Raw genomic sequence first — 22,106 nt, forward strand, 5'->3', positions numbered from 1 at the left:
GATCTATAAAAGGACGGGTCGCAAGGCTGTCGTCGTCGTGGGTGTCTTTTCCTGCTCAGCGTTCCTCGCCTTCTGGCTCCTTCTTCCTTCATCACCAACTCGCCTGCTGACTCTGCCTTCTTCACAACCTTGCCGCTGACTCTACCCATCCACCCACTGCTCTGAACTCTGCCTTCCTCCACCCCTGGCTTCTGACTCCGCCCAAAATCCTTCCTTCACGCCTGTCGGCCGCGCCCATTCTCTGGATCGACGCTTAGCTGCTCGAAGTGCCGCAAAGCAGGAGACGACGTGCTACATGTCAGGGAAGTATCGCCCAGCGGAGCATCCCCCCCAATATCCTCCTTCTCATTAACTCCTCTTCATCGGTGTGTGTGTGTGTGTGTGTGTGTGTGTGTGTGTGTGTGTGCGTGCGTGCGTGCGTGCGTGCGTGCGTGCGTGCGTGCGTGCGTGCAAACTTGCAAATACGACCGGTCGCTTCACTGATCGGAATATTAATATGGGGTGAGGGGGGAATGGGAAGGGAGGGGGAGCAAGGAGGTGTGGGGAAAGGGGACCTAGGAAGGAGAGGGGGAAGAGTGAGAAAGGGGGGAAAATGAGGCCTCACCACATGTCGTTCTACACACCAGAAGGGGGGAGTGAATGAGGAGGCCAGGAGAGAGGGGGGAGTAGGGGGGAAATGGGGTGTTCTGGACATGCGTTTGATAGGGGGACTTGAGGGAAAGTGGGGGAGGGGGGAACGGGGGAATGGTCCCCTTATGCCGGCATTAGTGCAGGATTGAACAAAATTGGGTATGTTAAAACTACATGTTCAAATGGATCATACTAAACAAAGGCCGAGCACCACCCAGAGACGTCCGTGGGTGGTGAAGGGCTTTGGCAGGAGGTAAGTGTGAGGGAAGGGGAAGGCAAGGGAAGGAAGGGCATTTTCCTTCAATGGTCGAAAAAGCCACACGAGTGTTTGTGCCTTTATTTAATTTCCACACATACGATAAAGCTCTTGAAACTCATAACCTGAAATGAATTGCAGAATTCATCTGAGCAGCAGATCCGACTGCTACAATAAAAAAAATAGAAAAAAACAACTTTCATTTGTCAAATTCGCATATTCTTTGACACCACTTCCTATTCACAACCGACAGAGAGTTGTATGGTGGTGGAGGGGACAGCAAGGCAGCGAGAGGGGACGGGACGGCAAGGCAACGCGAGGGGACGGGACGGCAAGGTAGCGCGAGGAGAGGGGAAAGGATAATCCAAGATGGCCACCAATTTTGGATATTTTGCCTTAATTTATGTAGCCACAGGCCATAATGGATTTAGTTTATGGTCTGTGCCCACATTTGGGAGGACAGAGTTTTTGATGGTTCATCACAATCGACCAAGCTCATGAACAGAACAAAATTGTAAAAGGTTGAAGCAGTTGCATTGGATCGACAGATAATCCTCCCGCTTTCAGACGTAGGATGGTCTCATGGACAGCGCTGTACCGACTGCTCAAACAGTTTCTGTGCAAATATATTCCTGATGATGATACCAGGAACCCCCAAAAAACTACAGACATAACGAACAGGGTCCATCAACACAGAAAACGTTTCAGATGCAGGTTCACAACCTTTCCAAGACCTTTAGAAGAATGATAAATCCCTTCTTGGATGACTTTCCAGAGCAAGTAACTCTCGACAGTCAAAACTGTATGCATGAATCAGTTGTTGATACATTACGCAACCCGGAAAAATGTGCGAGAAGATCACACGTTCTATACACAAACCAATCAAAAAAATCATTTTCTCTCCCTGTTCAAGAATCCCCCAATCACATGGCTTACTGACTTCCTCTATTCTCATAGCCAGTGTGTGGCTCTCAATGGAATCCTTTCGTCTCTTCTCCCTATCAAAGCTGGAGTGCCTCGAGGCAGTGTTCTGGCCCAAGTCCAATACCTGATCTTCATAAATGATATCTCTGACTCTCAGGAAAACCCCTTTTATCTATTTGCTGATGACTCCACCCTCTACCATGACATCCCTCATTATTCAGACAGGAAGGCTGCAGCCTCTTCGCTCTCTTCAGACCTTGACAAAATTACAAGCTGGTGAAACACTTGAAATATGTCTTTCAATCCTGACAAATCTCACACTCTCACTCTCCAAAAGGACCATCTGGCAACCCCCTCCCCCATCTACTTTCTTAACAATCCTCTGGAGGAAGTTCAGTCATTCAAACTCCTGGGTCTCATGATCAGCCATGATCTTTCTTGGGCAAACCACATTTCAAAGTTGGCCTCCAAAGCCAGTCACCGTCTGGGCATTCTCCGTCATACAAAGCCCTTCCTTGGTACACCTTAACTCCAATCCACTTACAAGGCGTCATCCACGGCCTGATGGAGTACTGATTTCCCCTCTGAGCTGGCTCCCCTGCCTCGCATCTTGCTCAGCTTGATACTGTGGAAACCAAGGCCTTTAAGATCATTGGAATCTCACGCATTGAGGCTGAGTCGGTGGGCCTATCACTTCACCATTGCAGACAGGTTGGTGGTCTCAGTCTTCTACCCTCTGCTCTTTCTGTGCCTTGTCCACCCCCCCCCCTCCAGATTTCTGCTGGGTGCACGTAGTCCATCCACCATCAACCCACTTCTGGTGGAACTACCGTAATGCAGGATCACTGCTCATCTCCACTCATTTGTTCCTCTTTTTTAGCCGTGTCACGTTGCGAACGCTGGCTCTAAGAGAGCTCCGCGTTCTTCTTCTTCTTCTAATGGTGAAGACATAACCTTTATGACGTGGCTCTTGGACACATTTGTCCTTGATCTTACCTGTGGAACCAACTTCCACATTCTCTTCAATCTCATTCTTCCATCCAGGTCTTCAAGACAGCTGTTCACCATCATCTCAGTTCATCCCTAATCCAAAACCATATTTTCTACTCTGACTAACACCACCTTTACCCCCTCCCCCACTAACCCTCTCCCTTCCAAATTTCCTTTTTCTCCCTCCTATGTGTTCCTTCTGCATTAATCTTGTCCTTTCCTGCCCCCAATTCTTTCTGACACCCATTTTTTGTCCAAATATCTCTCTATCTTGGCCTTAAATTCTGCTGTTGGTATTCCCCCACCCCTCCCTACTGTCTCTGAAGAAATATACTGTGTATTTGGCTTGCTCGGCCCAATTGCTCCAGGACGGTGGTGCTTAAATAGTGCAGGGCTTGGATGGGTCGGTGGGTCCAACGGGCAAGGTAGTGGAGATCAAAGGCCACACGCGACTCCACTCGGAACTGTCAACTCAACTGACCTCTGCGGTCATGATTTATATGATCAGTCAGGATCATACCAGGAAACTGGAGAACTGACGGCGAGAACTATATTCAGACCCAAACAAGAAAAAGAGCAATCAGAGATTGTAGATCCTTACCAGGACTTCTTTTGAGTGGTGTATTTTTATGTTTTAGGGTAAATCCAATATGGCTACCAATCCATGTGACCTATGACATCATATGTATGAACCTTTTGTTCCTCATGGACAGGTGTTCATACATGTAAATCTGTTCAGCCATTTCAGAGAGTATTTTTGAAGGTTTTTTTTTTTTTTTAAAAACAATAGAGCTGCTGAATCACGTGACCGATGACATCATCAAAAAATGTTTTCTGTGGACCATTTTATCCCTAGATGACCCTCAAAAAAATTTCATACCGAATGGATGTGGTGTTCTACATATGCAATTATGATGTCACAACAAAGGCACCTATGATGTCATGAAAAAAAATCACTCATTCCCCATGAGAAGTACTTGCTTTGTGCCAAGTTTCAATATTTTCCTGGTGTGGTTTCAGACACACAGAGGTCCAAAGTTTTTCCGTTTTCCCAATATGGCTGCCATACCACATGACCTATGACATCATAATTATCATTACAACATTGTACGTGAGAAGTCGCATCAATGGTGAAAATTTCGTCTCAATCTGACCAGTGGTTGTGGAGAAAAACACAAAAGTTTTGTGCGGACAAATAGACAAACAAACGGACCCAAACACAATTCCCTCTCCTTTGGCGAGGGTAATGACCCCTCTCACCCATAACTGCAAGGAACAACCAATCAGCTCTCACCTAATCAATTATTCCAAGGTGGAGAGGATCTTTTTGCACATTTCTCTCTATGCTGTCATGGATGGCTCGACAAGAAGTGATTACACCATCTGGTGGCTGATGGTGTATGGAGCATTGGGATTCTCATGTATGTACTACATGTGAATGTCGGCAGCTGTAGAATAACCCAGGCAGGGTTTAAAACAGCAAAGGGTTTACTTCATGAATATATATATATATATATATATATATATATATATATATATATATATATATATATATATATATGCAGTCAACCCCCGTTTATCGCGGGAGTAACGTTCCAAACCCCCACCCCCCCCCCTCACCGCGAGAAGTGAAAAATCCGTGATGAATGGACGCCTCCCCCAAAAATGCCTAAGTATGCCTATTTTTTTTTATAAACGCGGTGTAAAACACGATTGGATTTGATTTATATCGAGTGAATATTTAACGCTGGGCGGTGTATAAATACGATTGGGTTTGATTTATATCATCATTATTCGACGCTGGGTAGTGTATAAACACGATTGGGTTTGATTTATATCGAGTCATTATTAAACGCTGGGTGGTGTATAAACACGATTGGGTTTGATTTATAAGAGTGAATATTAAACGCTGGGCGGTGTATAAACACGATCGGGTTTGATTTATATCGAGTGAATTGAAATGAGAGCGAGAGAAGAACCTTCAGAGTTTAGGCTTTATTCCATTTGATTGGAGCCGCTTCTGTGGGCACACCGGGGAATACAGGTTCAGCTAGGAGTACATAAGCAGTAACGTATACATGTGCGATTAATCATTGCAGACTAAATCCGCGTAAGCACGGAGTTCGATATAATCTCCATTCTCACCAGTCAATGAGCACCTTCAGTCAACGAGCATCAAGTGAACAGCCGATGTAAATGGCAATGCCCCGGGGACAACCACTCGTGCCGCGGAGACCTCCCCTTATACGCGAGACGCACAACATGTGATCCCGCGTCATGTCCCTCAATTCACCTCAATTCACCACATTCTCCCCACCTTTAAAATGCAACTAGGGGCCCATCTTACACACCATGATTGCTTTAGCACTATAGGAGTATATATTTCAAGCAACGCGGACTAATAGGTCTACAGAAGCATACATGCCAAGCAGTGATTATTTTGAGTTGTAGGAGCATGGAAATGAGCATCGATATATGATATAATGGGCATATAGGAGCATGAGCAGCGAGAATGCCGATAATCCCCTTTACAGATTGAGTCGTCGAGGGGGCCTTATTCGTCGACCTCTCCGGGAGTAAATGGCAGTTTCACTTGAGGGAGACTCCCGATCCTCTTGGTGAGCCTCGACTTGTGCCGGGGATGACTCCTCGATCGCTCTCGGGTGGAACGCGGCAGCCCCGTCGCCCGGTGGAGTTCCTGGGGGGGGAACACCTGGGGAGGGGATGTCAGAAGGAGGAGTGCCAGAAGGTGGTGTACCTGCGGGAGGAGTACCTGAGGGAGCCAGATGGCGAACCGACACAGTGGTCTCCCTGCCATCCGGGAGCCTGACATGAGCATACTCTGGATTAGTGTCAATGAGTTCGACCCCCTCCACCAGGGGTTCATACTTGCTTTGTCGGACCGGGCGTTTCATGAACACTGTACCGGGATGGGTCAGCCAGTTGGGCACCGTTTGACTGTCAACATAACGTCGCTGGTGAGTAAACATTCGTTCGTGAGGAGTTGCATTGGTGGACGTGCAGAGCAAAGAGCGTATGGAATTCAGAGCGTCGGGAAGAGTAACCTCCCACCGCTCGGGGCCCAGTCCTCTCGATTTCAGCGCCAGAGTTACGGCTTTCCAAATAACTCCATTATACCTTTCCACCTGCCCGTTTCCCTGTGGGTTGTAACCCGTCTTTCGACTAGTTGCTATGCCGAGCTCTAGTAGGAATTGTTTTAGCCCGGCCGACATGAAACATGGCCCTCTGTCTTAATGTATGTACGAAGGTTTCCCAAACATAGCGAAGAGGTCAGAGAGACATCTCACGACAGTGCCCGAGGTCATATCCGAGCACGGAAATGCGAAAGGGAACCTTGAATATTCATCAACAACGGTGAAAATGTATCTGTTGTCTGTCTCAGTCGGCAGGGGCCCTTTGAAGTCGATGTTTAGTCTCTCGAAGGGGGAAGTGGCCTTGATCAGTCTGCCAGATGCCGCGCCATAGAATCTGGGTTTTAGTTCAGCACAAACAGGGCATGAAGCATTCATTTGTTTAATATCTTCAACAGAATAGGGAAGATTTTGTCTGCGCACGAAATGTGCCATTCTGGTTACCCCTGGGTGGCAGAGAGACACGTGTAGGTCTTGCAAAGCCTGACTGATTGTTGCCGAACTGTAGACCCGAGAGAAGGTATCTGCAGCAGGGTTTTCCTTCCCGGGCCGGTAAACAATGTCGTAACTGTAGCAAGCTAGGTCTATCCGCCATCTCATAATTTTTTCATTCTTAATTTTCCCGTTATTTTTCCCATCAAACATGAATGCCACGGATCGTTGGTCCGTAACGAGCGTGAAGTGGTTTCCCAGTAAATAATGTCTCCATTTCCGCAGCGCTTCGACGATGGCGTACGCTTCCTTCTCTATCGCTGAGTGTCTCTGCTCGCTTCAAGAGAGAGTTCTCGAGAAGAACGCGACCGGCCGCCCAGACTGATTAAGTGTAGCAGCTATGGCGTGATCTGAAGCGTCGGTTTCCACCACAAAGGGCACCGAGCTATCGATCGATAAAACCACGGACTTACTGATATCATCCTTGAGGTTGTGGAAAGCTCTTACAACAGCGGCATCTGGTGGAAAGTTTTTGCAATGCACTAGGGGATGTATTTTCTCGGAGTATTGCGAAATCCATCTTGCATAGTAAGCGAACATGCCGAGCGATTCGCCATGGCGCGCACAGGTGTCTCCGCACCTGTGCGCGTCACAGGTGTCACAGGATATAAGGGGAGGTCTCCGCGGTGGTCAACGCATTTAAAATTAGACTAGGCTTGCTTCCTCCAAAGGGTATTTCGACACTCGTGTGCTGCTTGAGGACATTATGACCCAGAATTACGTCTGCGCACAAATCACGAAGCACCAGTACCCTTACATCCCGATGCGTGTACCCTTTTACGTCCAATTCAACATTGCAGTACCCTCGTACGCGGGATTGTAGTGAGGTGGCGGCCATGCATACCGTATTGTCAGTCGGGTGGATTATCCATTTCCTGCCCTTCACTAGCGAGCTGTTGACGAAACTTTCAGAGCTACCGGTATCAATCAGTGCCTCAGCCATATGCCCGTTAATTCGTACGTTGATGATAGCCTTGGATAGATTCCCCGGGGAGGCTGCAGTTAATTTATTTTGCGAGTAGAGAGCCGCAGAAGTGGGTTTATTTCTCCTTAGAGTAGATTTACATACCCTGGCATAATGCCCTTTCTTGTCGCAATTCATGCATGTGGCATCTCTGGCGGGACATTTTTGACGAGGGTGCCTTTTGTACCCACAAAAGAAGCATTTATCAACCGGAGCAGTTGCTGAGGAGTTTGACATGGCCTGGGTATCCGGCTCCTCGGGTGTTTCTCCATCCCCTATGTCTGGCTGTGTCTGTGCCAGTGGGGTTCCTTGGGTTCCCATCGTAGCAGCGTTCATTAGCAGCATCGGTGTCCCAAATGACTCAGATTGCTGCTGAGCCGTATCCATCGCTCGTGCCTGATCGACGACCTTGTCAAGAGTGGGTTGCGCTTTCTCTAGTAAGCGTTGCCGTATGTGGGCTGATCTGAGTCCTTGGATGAATGCCTCCCGTGTGGCTTCCTTTCGGTGTTCCTCGGCGCTTACGGCCCGGAAGCTGCCGTCTTTTCCCAGCTGATTCAGAGCTTGCAGGAACTGATCGATTGTCTCCCGGCTGCTTGCTTGCGTGTGTTGAGAAGATGTCGTATGTATACCTCGTTCTTGGGCTTCACGTAGAGCGCTTGCAGCACGTCGATCGCTGCTTCGTAAGTGTCGCACTCCGAGAAGAGCCTGTACACGCTGGGCGAGACATGATTCACGAGAGCGGCAAATTTGTCAGCTCCCTCCTCGATGATGGTCAGATAGTGTGAGAAGGAACAGAACCAATGCGACCATTTCATTTCTGCGTCAGTCGCGTTTGGGTCTGCGTCGAACCTCTCTGGTTTGTAGATCTTGTCCATCGTTGGTTGAGAGAGCCGAGAAAACCAAATGGAATAAATTGAAATGAGAGCGAGAGAAGAACCTTCAGAGTTTAGGCTTTATTCCATTTGATTGGAGCCGCTTCTGTGGGCACACCGGGGAATACAGGTTCAGCTAGGAGTACATAAGCAGTAACGTATACATGTGCGATTAATCATTGCAGACTAAATCCGCGTAAGCACGGAGTTCGATATAATCTCCATTCTCACCAGTCAATGAGCACCTTCAGTCAACGAGCATCAAGTGAACAGCCGATGGAAATGGCAATGCCCCGGGGACAATCACTCCGTGCCGCGGAGACCTCCCCTTATACGCGAGACGCACAACATGTGATCCCGCGTCATGTCCCTCAATTCACCACATGAATATTAAATGCTGGGCGGTGTATAAACACGATTCGGTTTGATTTCTCTATTGCGAATGTTAAACGCTGTGCGGTGTATAAACACGATTGGGTTTGATTTATATCGAGGGAATATTAAACGCTGTGCGGTGTATAAACACGATTGGGTTTCATCGGCGCCTGATGTTGGCTTGGTCCTTCTTGATGTCGCGTATGGTCAATTCATTCAAACCTTAATGGCGTCCAACTGCGGCAAACCTTTTTCCCTCCTGAAGCATATCGAGCACCTTCTCCTGGAGCGTCAGGACCTTCCTCTGGCACTTCGGTTCCTTGCTAGAAGCCTTAGAAGGTGCAGGGCGTTTGTGCGGCATCATAGGGCTTGGAGAAAAAACGTAGAAAATATTCGAAGTTCACAAGCGAAACTTTGTCTCATGCGTTGTGTGACTGGTCGAGCACCACACGTTATAATTTATTGCTTAAATAATTTAGATATTATTTCCGCGATATACCGGGGTAAGCCGCAGAAAAAAATTAGTTAGGTTCCAAGGGAAAACCCGCGATGAACTAGGGGCGCGATAGGTGAACCGCGATATAGCGGGGGATTACTGTATATATATATATATATATATATATATATATATATATATATATATATATATATATATATATATATATATATATATATATATATATATAGTTACGAATCTACCGCCCGCCCAGCGTGTGAACGACCGCTTTTCACTAATAGCAGCCGCACGCCCACCGGACGAGCAATTCAGTCGCGACTTTCTGGAACAATGCCAGAAACCAGTCACGGGTGGATTCTTAACCCCACCACGGCCTAGTCCGTATTCTACCCGCGCGCGACAGGGTGAATCGCTGAATATCGATATACCTAAGTATTCGCGCAGGTAACCTACCAAGAGAGCATACCTCTGTGAAGGCCTGCTTGGACACGAACCGCTTAAGCGGTTCGTTCCGTTCTGGGATAACCGAGCGGGGTATAAACGCCAGACCTCGCCGGACCCGATTCTTTTATCGGTATTCAAAAACCAACTACCATTCCGAAATGCAATACGGCGGTTCAATATGGGAAAATGACACGACGAACGGGGTACATTCAACTAAGCACATTTATTTACACACATGCACATATACAGCCATGCAGGTATGCAAAAACACGTATGCAGTCATGCAACCAACAAGTAATGCGCGGGACGGGCAAAAAACACGAGCAAGGACCGAGAGTTACCACCGTCTATTAGTTATTATCAATGTACACTTAACAGTTTCTACTTAGCGGGACACGGCGCCACAACATTCATTCAAAAGAAAAGCAAGAAAGACCCCGTCAGAGACAAGAGAGTCAGACTGGGCCCGTGGGCCTTTATAACGTGGGGCTTTGGTGACCGAAAGGGCCCCACGAGACCGTTGCCGGTTACCTGCACCCTCGTGGTGCCTTGATGGGGCGAGTCGCGACGTCCCGTCCCCACGGCAGCTAGCATAGCCGCAGTTGAGCTCGGGCCTTCCGCGTGGCAGGCGAGCTCTCTCCGGCTCTCCCCACACGAATGCGCAGCTTCGCGCGGCACAGCAGGGCGACGCCTCCAGCCCGCGTCTCCTTCGCGACGCCCGGACCTCCACCGACTGACTGTTCCAAGCTCCCGACTCTGACACGAGCCCAGACCTCCACACAGCTCCTTGGCTTCTCCAGACTCTCCGCACCCCGACAGACACCCTCCGAACCCTGACAGAGACTCGGTTCTCTCCACGCAGCTTCTCTCTTACGACACACACACCCCTCGCTGCGTTCAGCGCTCACTTTTACTCCCCCTCCTTCCTCGCCCCACCCTCCTTCCAGCTCCTGCAGGAAACTTCCAGAAGGGGGGCGTTTCCCTCATGGGTCGGGGTTTTTCATAGCAATCATCCTGGTAGCACTTCTCTATTCTCCCTCCACTTTCCCCTCCCCCATCCCAAAGCGTGGGAAAGTAAGAGGAAAAATCCGTGCGTTATGGGAACGCCTTCTTCTTTCTCCATGGCAGAGACGGTTTTCGATGCAGAGAGGGTTGTAGCGTGGGTGTGGAGGTGATTGGTGGTGTGGTTGTAATGGTGGCGTGGTTGGCGTTGGGTGGTGGTCGTGAGGGTGGTGTGGTTGGGTGTTTGTAAAAAGGTGGTTTGTGGTGTGGTTGGTCCAAAATAACGATAGCAAAGAATAACGGCTAACTCAAAGATCACAGCCCTGATAACACGAATATATCCCATTAAACCACGGTGGGGAAATCTAACTGAACACGGACTTATCGGCATAACTAAACTTAGGACCTATATGGTGTTCTGCGAATTTCCACAGCCGTAACAATATATATATATATATATATATATATATATATATATATATATATATATATATATATATATATATATATATATATATATATATATATTATAACGAAATGTGGAGTTTGACGAGCACCCCCCCCCCATCTCCATTGGACATAGTCCGACACCAAAGCGTCACCACCAACCCGGAGGCCTCAGCCCAGCGACTCTGTCTAACAGACAAAGATTACATGGTCAACATCAGTTAAACATCAAACAGAGCCGTCTCTCCGGATTTTGTGCATGTTTGCACTCATCACGATGGCATATCAATAAATATCTAACCAATGATGACCACATTCGTTATTTGTACATCAGACGCACCTCCTGATTGTTAAGGTGAGCATCGCCACGGATTATGTTTCACACGATAAAACCACATAATCCGCAAAGAACAACCGTCCGTCTGCCACCCAGACGATTGTTCATGTTAATGCAGACCATTAAACCAGAAAGCACTTGATGTGATCGGCAGGTAAATCAAAACATGTGGAGTGTGACGAGCACTCCCCCAATCTCCATTTGACTGTGCAACCGAGAGGCCTTGGCCTGGTGACTGTCAAACAGACAAAGATTACATGGTCAACATCAGCTGAACTTTGTTGTTGTTGTTGTGTTCTTTGTTGCTGCAAATTGGAGTTGAGTTTAATTACACTGATGTTTGACTATGTCAATTGGAGGGGTTTTTCAAATTGTTTTCTCCTCCTCCTCATTCTCCTCATTTACGTCATTGCTGTGATTGGTCTGCTTAACCCATGTGACCCTGACGTTTGACTGTCAATAGAAGGTGTTTTCAAATTGTTGTTTTTTTAAAGTTCAATTTAAATTCTGCTTTCACTTTTCGCAGTCACTACGATTTTGTTAACACTCGGTTGTCATAAGGTTTGTAAAAAAATCACATTTGATACCGTTTGCACATCGTGTACTGTACGTGAGTAGCGGTTGCTGTATGATTCCATTGGCCTTGTTGAAATCCATTGGCTTCCATTTGGCCTCACGAGTTTATTGGTTTATGGGTGCCAGCAGTTGGTTCGCGGGCGCCAGCAGTGACCACTATTTTCGTTGTGTCTGTCTGTCTGTTTGTGACTCTCTCCAGAGCATAGCTCCATGACGTTTGATGCGATCTTGATGAAACCTGGACACAAGCCAGATATCATGGTAAGTTGTGTCTTTTTGTATGAGGGGCATCCCACGCCCCTTGTGGGCGGAGCCACGCCCACTTGAACTATTTATTTATTCTCGATTTTTTTTTCTCGCAATTTCATTTCCTTGAAGCTGTGCGTAATGTCCATAAGTACAACATATAAAAAATCCGATTTGATTTGGTCAATTTTGACAGAAGAGATAGTTTTTTTACGGTAGGGCTTCCTCAAAAGCTTCCACTAACTCAATTGTACCGATAGTGTAGTAGATAGTAGAAAAATCGTGCAAATTATGATACAAGCACCAAATTTGGCATTTCTGTTCTGCAGGACTTTCTGATCAAATCTGCCGGATTGGCCATTTTAAAATCCAAATTTTGAAAAATTTGAAAAAAAAATTTGGAGTCACAGTTGGCTCAAATTCTTGAAGCACAAGTGAACATCCCAGACAGAGAACCAAGGGGAGATGCAGTCATCATTGATGGCTCAGCACTTATTAATGCCCTACCTCCACACACTTCATAGATATTTGATGACTATGCAAAAGAAGACATCATCCCAAAGGTGGAATCCTATGGTGCCAGGTACGAGAGGGTGGACGTAGTGTTTGATGTGTACAAGAAGTCAAGTCTGAAGTCCGGTGCAAGGTCGAAAAGGGGGCAAGGAATCAGAAGAAGAGTGACAAGAACCAGTAAGACCCCAAGTAACTGGAGAAGATTTCTTCGAGATGACAGCAACAAGACTGAGCTGTTTCACTTACTTGTGGAAAAGATGTGTGAAGCACAGACGACAAGCACAGTCATTGTCACAAAAGGAGAAGATGCCATTAGCAACACAAGGAAGTCACTGGATGCTGTGTCTCCATGTTGTCATGAAGAAGCTGACACTCGAATATTTGTACATGCCAGGGATGCAACGACGGATGGGAGCAAGTCCATTATCATTAAGGCGAATGACACGGACGTACGAGTCATAGCAATATCTGTACTGCCATCCTTACAGGAACTAGGTCTTGAGAACATGTGGATTGCCTTTGGCCAAGGAGCCAAGGCACGATGGATTCCAGTCCATGAGGTCGTTTCTGCAATAGGGCCTGAGAAAGTTCGAGGGATCCCATACTTCCATGCGTTCACTGGATGTGACGTCGTGTCTGCCTTCCGCGGTAAAGGGAAGAAAACTGCATGGCAGACTTGGAACGTCTTTGATGATGTTTCTGAAACATTCACCAATCTCAGCCAGCATCCAACATAAATTCGTGATCTTGACTTTTTTGAAGTTTTCTTTTTTTTTCTTCAAAATTTGGATTTTCAAATGGCCAATCAGGCAGATTTGATTAGAATCCCCTGGAGAACAAATGTGCCAAATTTGATGCTTGTATCATCATTTGCACGATTCCTCTCAAAAATTGCTGTTATCTGCCCCACTACTATCGCGGCATTGTTCAATAATGCCTGCGAACCATTGTCGCCTCCCGGCTAGTTTTTTTAAAGTTCAATTTAAATTCTGTTTTCACTTTTCGAACTCACAAAGGTTTATTAACACTCGGTTGTATCAAGATTTGTGAAATTTGAATGTTTTGTATCCTCGGTCTGTGTGGAATGCATTGCACTGAGGGGAGGCTTCCATTGGCTACGATCACCTTCCATGTGGCTCACGAGGCCATCTTAAGTTCTATTCCATTTCTGTTTTCACTTTTGGGACCGTCTGGTGTAGCTACAGTCTCAACGTCGATAATTTTCATAAAATCCGAGCAGACACACACTTTTCATGAGGAAAATGTATGAAATTCAAAGGAACACCACATGCTTTCTGGTCACTGCTTGACCTCGTACAGTGTCCTCCTTGGGGACTGCTTATCGGTAACACCTACCCGATCTTGGCTTATATTCTTGAGGGTTTGGTGACGTGCTCCGCAAGTATCCAAAAGAATTCCGGCCAAAAACGGACGTTTTAAAATGTTGTTGAAACATTTCATCAGACCCTGAGCTGGTGGGTCACATGACGCTGTGCAGGCAACATGGCGCCTTATGTTAGCCTTATCTCACGAGAGATTGAACTTTTTGGTGGTTCTAGGGTCCTTTCTGTTGAATACCAACACTTTGTGGAGAAAGCCATGATTTACAAGAATTCAGAGTATTTATTTAACGGCCGTGAGCGCGAGTTTGAAAATCGTGTGATGACGTTGGAAATAGATTTCTCTGGAGAATGGAGGTCTTTGCTTCGAGCCGCCTCACGCGTTTATATTGTCTGGTAAATCGGCTGCCCAAGTATCAACATCATTTGGTAATCAGCTTTCATTCAACGTCGGCGTCATTCATGCTATTCAGGTTGTTATATTTGCTGGTTGGCTATGTCTTTATCATAGACTAACACATCCACAGCGATCAACGAGATGTAATGATGCCCTGCCACCTTGGAGGGGGGGGATCATTCTAAAAAAAAAAAGAATCCCTTTTTTCAATGAGTTGAAAAAAAGGATAATGTATGCGAGATATAATTGTATTAATAGATTACACTTATTCTTCCCAAACTTTAGCTTTCTCAATTCTGGACACATCAGACCTAGTTTTTGATGAATGAGTACAAAATACTTTTCACAAAATCTCCTAGTCAACAAATTTAAAACAATACAAATAAAACGGTTTCACATACAAGGTGAGTGACACAGCAATATAGAAGCACCATTATCATAAACACAAACTGTACAGGACAAATAAAACCAAGAAGACACAGTCTGCGTTTAAAACAAAGAAAGCAAATCATAAATGTTGAAATGTGTCCTTGCATGTTGGTGCCATGGGGCACACACAGTTCCCCGAGCAAGTTTGGACAGGAAGAGTCTCACAAAACAGACGCTAAGCTGGGAGTGACTCACACCATGGTTTAACTTTCAGTTGAAAACACAGCTGTACAGAAAGCTAACTTTAAAAAAAACATACTGAGGCGTGCCTGGCAATCCCTCCGTCTCATCCTCAAAGTGCATAATAACTCAGATTTCATAAAATATTCCACACTGCCACCACCTTCTCAACAACAGCAATTTTTAAACTGTTGAGCTGCGGACAATTAATTGTTGGGAGGAGCACAGCTTACAACTCGGCCCTTTCAACGCCTACGTCCTGTGGAAAATCATACAGGCCGGGTAGCAGAGACACCAATTCACACCCGAGCTTCCTGAACCTGTAGGGTTCGTCAACCCCAACTTTCTGGATCAAAACCCCTCGAGACAAACGATAGCGTGCGAGAGAATCATGCAGTTGGTTTTTACTCACTTATTAAATTACGGCCTGTTGGTGTTAGCACCTGAACCCTGAGGTCATGATACAGTTGTCGATTATGTACTCATGTCCCTGAAAATTATGTAAAAGAACATTGTGAAAGACTGAGGACATGAGTTTGAGGGTTGTGGAGTAGCGGCTGAAACCCGAATCCTATCCCAGCTCCTCCGAACGATTCCATCTTTGCTCTTTACGTCTTTGGGTTCCTTCTTGGTATTCCATTTCTTTCATATCTACTGATGTCTATGTTCTGCATGAACTTTCTGTACAAGCACCATCATGAGCCTTGGATTAATAATCGTAAAAATAATCATCATAATAATAGTGGGAGTAATCATGAATGTTGGATTGAAAAACAGTACAACATTCTACACAAACGAAAAGTGTACTTTGCCTTTAAATAGCATTTTATACTGTTTTTCAATTGAACAGTTATATGCATTGGGAGGGGGGATTGAGGATTGAGGGGAGGTGAAGTAGAGAGGTATGCGGGGGGAGGGGGGAGGCAGAATTAAACCAGAGACAATGTTCCTTTTGGATCATCCGAAAAAAGGGGCAATGCCAACATGCACGATGCCTCAGCTTGAAGATGCTCATCAGTGTTCAATTACATGAAGTCACGGAATAATGTACTAAATCAAACTAGAGTTCATGGACCACCTTACGCTGCATGGTCTTGAGAAACAAGGACATGGGCGGTGTCTCCGAGCGGCAAATTTAATTGGTAGTGATCAAGTAAGATTCCGTAATATTTTGTCCAAGTACTACTAAATGGAAAGGTCTTTGACACTACCTTATTGAAATTGGGAAAAATATAAATAAATAAAGAAAGAAACTTTACACAGCGTCTTTTACACCACCTTATTTAACACGTTACATTAGTTCTTCGTGCCTGTTGTTTGTGTCCTTTATAACATCCTTAAAAACAGTAAGTTTCCTGTTTGGAAAGATTTTCAATTTTGTTTGACTGCCAGACAGGCAGAGGACGAGGAGGAGATTGGGACCATACTCTGTGCAGAGCATTGGTGCTGCTTAAGCAGTCTCTTTGGCTATTGGGCACAATCCTGGACGGGTCGCCACTCCGACACAGTATACCAGCAAGCTGGCACTCATTTTGCCGACCTCGGAAGGATGACAGGCCGAGTTAACCCCACATGGTATTAAGTCAACAGCTCAGCGGGATTTGAACTCAGGACCTGAGGATCCAAAGCCCACCACCCTCACCATTAAGCCAACACCAGGCATAGAGACAGACAGAGCAAAACAATTATCACTCCTCTCTGTGCATGCATGATCAGAGCCAAAGTAGAGCTCAACTACAGTTCCATGTTCCGATTAATGTTCCAAAATATAACGTTGAATTGAAATCAAGTTGTCCCACGATTATAAACTGACGTTTGGCGAGACACACACAAACAAAGAAGCAATTGCTTAACCCCGCTTTTCGCTTCTTACGCATGGTGTAACGATGCACTTACTCATTTACGACCCCTTTACCACCCCCTGAATGACGACAAGTATTCGGCCTGTGGCACAAACAAGGAGTTAATAATAAGTAATAACACTCACAGAATAAGATATAAAACAAAAGAAACACCTCCTGTGACGATCACATCAGTGTTTAAAGTCTGCACTGCAAACAATACATAATTTACAAAATAAACTGATACGAATAATAGACGTATGGTACTCATAGTTCAAGATGTGCCACAAAAGAGGTACATTGTATAATTATATAAAATATCACAAATTATAAACACGTCACCTTAATTATTTATTAATATATAGCTCTTCGACCACCACATGCCTGGTATTGGCTTAATGGTTAGAGTGATGGGTTTGGGATCCGAGGATCCCGAGTTCAAATCCCACTCGGCTGTTGAATTAATACCATGTGGGGTTGATTCTGCCCGTCATCCTTTCGAGGTCGGCAAAATGAGTGCCAGCTTGCTGGTATCCTGTGTTGGAGTGGCGACTTGTCCAGGATTAGGCCCAATAGCCAAGGAGACTGCTTCGGCAGCACCAATGCTCTGCACAAAGTACGGTCCCAATGGATGGATGGATGGACCATCACATCGGTTTCTATAACTTAACGTGCTCTCCTCGGTATCTCCAGCAACAAGGAAACTACTCAGACTACCAACAGTGTCACCAGGTTGAAGACAAAGCAGTTACCACACAACGGTAACCTCACCACAAATAGGTAAATACCACTCTACAGGGTCTCAGGAAAGCATCACACATCATCAACTTTACCTCATTACACCAATGAGTAAACAATCTGAACTTTACACATCATCAACTTTACCTCATAACACCAACACTAACCAGGAAAAAAAAAATCTGAACTTTACACATCATCTTTCCGTCATCTCATCATACCATTAAACTCAACTTCACACATCAACTTACCTCATCATCTCATCACACTCGTAACACGAACCAGTAAACAATGAACTTCACACATCAACTTTACCTAATTACACCAATGACACCAAGTAAACAAACTGAACTTTACACATTATCAACTTGACCTCATTACACCAACAACACTAACCAGGAAAAAAAAATCTGAACTTTACGTCATTAACACTAACCAGTAAACACTCAACTTCACACATCAACTTACCTCATCATACTCATAACACAAACGAGTAAACAATGAACTTCACACATCAACTTACCTCATCTCATCACACTCATAACGCTAATAACAAGTAAACAATGAACTTCACACATCAACTTTACCTCATTACACCAACAACACGAACAAGGAAAAAAAAACTGAACTTTACACATCATCTCATCATACCATTAACACGAACCAGTAAACACTCAACTTCACACATCAACTTACCTCATCATCTCATCACACTCATAACACAAACGAGTAAACAATGAACTTCACACATCATCAACTTTACCTGATTACACCAATGACACCAACGAGTAAACAATCTGAACTTTACACATCATCTTTAAGTCATCTCATCATACCATAAACAATAACCAGAAAACACTCAACTTCACACATCAACTTACCTCATCATCTCATCACACCAATAGCATCAACCAGTAAACAATGAACTTCACACATTATCATCAACTTTACCTCATCATCTCATCACACCAATAGCACCAACCAGTAAACAATGAACTTCACACATCAGCTTCACCTCATCACACCAACAATAACACCAACCAGTAAACAACAAACTTCACACATTATCAGCTTTACCTAATCATCTCATCACACCAATAACACCAACCAGTAAACAATGAACTTGACACATTATCAACTTTACCTCATCATCTCATCACACTAATAACACCAACCAGTAAACAATGAACTTCACGCATCAACTTCACCTCATCATCTCATCACACCAATAACACCAACCAGTAAACAATGAACTTCACACATCATCATCTTTACCTCAACATCTCATCACACCAATAACACCAACCAGTAAACAACGAACTTCACACATTATCAACTTTACCTCATCATCTCATCACACCAACCAGTAAACAATGAACTTCACACATCATCAACTTTGCCTCATCATCCCAACAGACCAATAACACCAACCAGGAAACAACAAACTTCACACATTATCAACTTTACCTCATCATACCAATAACACCAACCAGTAAACAATGAACTTCACACATCATCATCAACTTTACCTCATCATCTCATCACACCAATAACACCAACCAGTAAACAATGAACTTCACACATTATAATCAAATTTACCTCATCATCTCATCACACCAATAACACCAACTAGTAAACAATGAACTTCACACATCATCATCAACTTTACCTCATCATCTCATCACACCAATAACACCAACCAGTAAACAATGAACTTCACACATTATAATCAAATTTACCTCATCATCTCATCACACCAATAACACCAACTAGTAAACAATGAACTTCACACATCATCAACTTTACCTCATCATCTCATCACACCAATAACACCAACCAGTAAACAACGAACTTCACACATTATCATCAACTTTACCTCATCACACCAATAACACCAACCAGTAAACAACGAACTTTACACATTATCAACTTTACCTCATCATCTAATCACACCAATAACACCAACTGGTAAACAATGAACTTCACACATTATCAACTTTACCTCATCATCTCATCACACCAATAACACTAACCAGTAAACAACGAACTTCACACATTATCATCAACTTTACCTCATCACACCAATAACACCAACCAGTAAACAACGAACTTTACACATAAACTTTACCTCATCATCTCATCACACCAATAACACGAACCAGTAAACAACGAACTTCAGACATTATCATCAACTTTACCTCATCCTCTCATCACACCAATAACAGCAACCAGTAAACAATGAACTTCACACATTATCATCAAATTTACATCATCATCTCATCACACCAATAACACCAACCAGTAAACAACGAACTTCACACATTGTCATCAACTTTACCTCATCACACCAATAACACCAACCAGGAAACAATGAACTTCACACATCATCATCAACTTTACCTCATCATCTCATCACACCAATACCACCAACCAGTAAACAAAGAACTTTACACATTATCAACTTTACCTTATCATCTCATCACACCAATAACACTAACCAGTAAACAACGAACTTCACACATTATCATCAACTTTACCTCATCACACCAATAACACCAACCAGTAAACAACGAACTTTACACATAAACTTTACCTCATCATCTCATCACACCAATAACACCAACCGGTAAACAACGAACTTCACACATTATCATCAACTTTACCTCATCATCTCATCACACCAATAACACCAACCAGTAAACAACAAACTTCACACATCATCAACATTACCTCATCTCATCACACCATTAACACCAACCAGTAAATAAACCAATGTCACCCGCAGGGTGACCGGTATCTTGCCAAAAGGTGACCACGTGTGACTTCTTTGAGGTCACACTGAGGTGAACAGAGCTGCTATCCAGCAGAAGCGACTCCTTGAGGAATATCTGCCTACGAGAGATTCCGATGAGAATCGTTCTACAGAGTAACCATGAAAAATATGCGTTTGCCTCATGACGTCACCAAATGACGTCATAATGTCTCAAGCTTGACATATCTAGAAAGCACTCATCGAGGTGTTCAATTTGAGGTACTACACGATATGGTTCCTAAAACTTGAAAATTTGACCTTGGGTTCAAATATGTTTGACCTCAGGCGCTAACCATGAAGGTCAAGGCCAATCGACACCAAAAATTAATCAGCTGAGCGCCAGACCATGAACTATATTCCCATGAAGTTTGAAGACGATCCGATCAAAATTACTCAAAAAATAAGGGTTTCGTCGACTCCCCTGATTTGCACCAAAGTGACCTTGACCTTTGACCTTCAAAATTTTATGCGCTGAAAGGGACCTCTATAGGCCTCTGATATGCGAAGTTACAAGAATTTCCGATGATAACTGTGCTCTGCAGAATTTTTTTATGCGTGATTACAAACCCCCAAAAAATAAAAAATAAAAAAAATAAAAAAACATACAAGCTGACTAACATATCTTGCAAAAACTTCATTTTGGCAAGATAACAATGAACTTCACACATTATCAACTTTACCTCATCATCTCATCACACCAATAACACCAACCAGTAAACAATGAACTTCACGCATCATCAACTTTACCTCATCATCTCATCACACCAATAACACGAACCAGTAAACAACGAACTTCACACATTATCAACTTTACCTCATCTCATCACACCAATAACACCAACCAGTAAATAATCAACTTCACACATCATCAACTTTACCTCATCATCTCATCGCACCAATAACACGAACCAGTAAACAACGAACTTCACACATTATCAACTTTACCTCATCTCATCACACCAATCAGTAAACAATCAACTTCACGCATCATCAACTTTACCTCATCATCTCATCACACCAATAACACGAACTTCACACATTATCAACTTTACCTCATCTCATCACACCAATAACACCAACCAGTAAACAATGAACTTCACACATCATCAACTTTACCTCATCATCTCATCACACCAACAACACCAACCAGTAAACAACGAACTTCACGCATCATCATCAACTTTACCTCATCATCTCATCACACCAATAAACTTCACACATTATCATCAAATTTACCTCATCATACCAATAACACCAACCAGTAAACAACGAATTTCACACATTATCATCAACTTTACCTCATCACACCAATAACACCAAACAGGAAACAAAGACCTTTACACATTATCAACTTTACCTCATCATCTCATCACACCAACAACACCAACCGGTAAACAACGAACTTCACACATTATCATCAACTTTACCTCATCATACCAATAACACCAACCAGTAAACAACGAACTTCACACATTTTCAACTTTACCTCATCGTCTCATCACACGAATCAGTAAACTACGAACTTCACACATTATCATCAACTTTACCTCATCATCTCATCACACCAATAACACTAACCAGTAAACAACGAACTTTACACATCTTCAGCTTTACCTCATCCTCTCATCACACCAATAACACCAACCAGTAAACAACGAACTTTACACATCTTCAGCTTTACCTCATCCTCTC

General features: G+C 44.2%; 1 protein-coding gene across 3 annotated transcripts in view; it reads right to left on the reverse strand.

Annotated features, from left to right (window-relative positions):
- Window positions 1-22,106, reverse strand: part of GAN (gigaxonin) — a 113,130-nt gene that overhangs the window by 67,898 nt on the left and 23,126 nt on the right. The window lies entirely within an intron of this gene.

This window comes from Eptatretus burgeri, chromosome 8, assembly GCF_056783735.1.
Source record: "Eptatretus burgeri isolate ZD-2024b chromosome 8, Ebu_testis_v1, whole genome shotgun sequence".
Classification (NCBI taxonomy): Eukaryota; Metazoa; Chordata; class Myxini; order Myxiniformes; family Myxinidae; genus Eptatretus; species Eptatretus burgeri.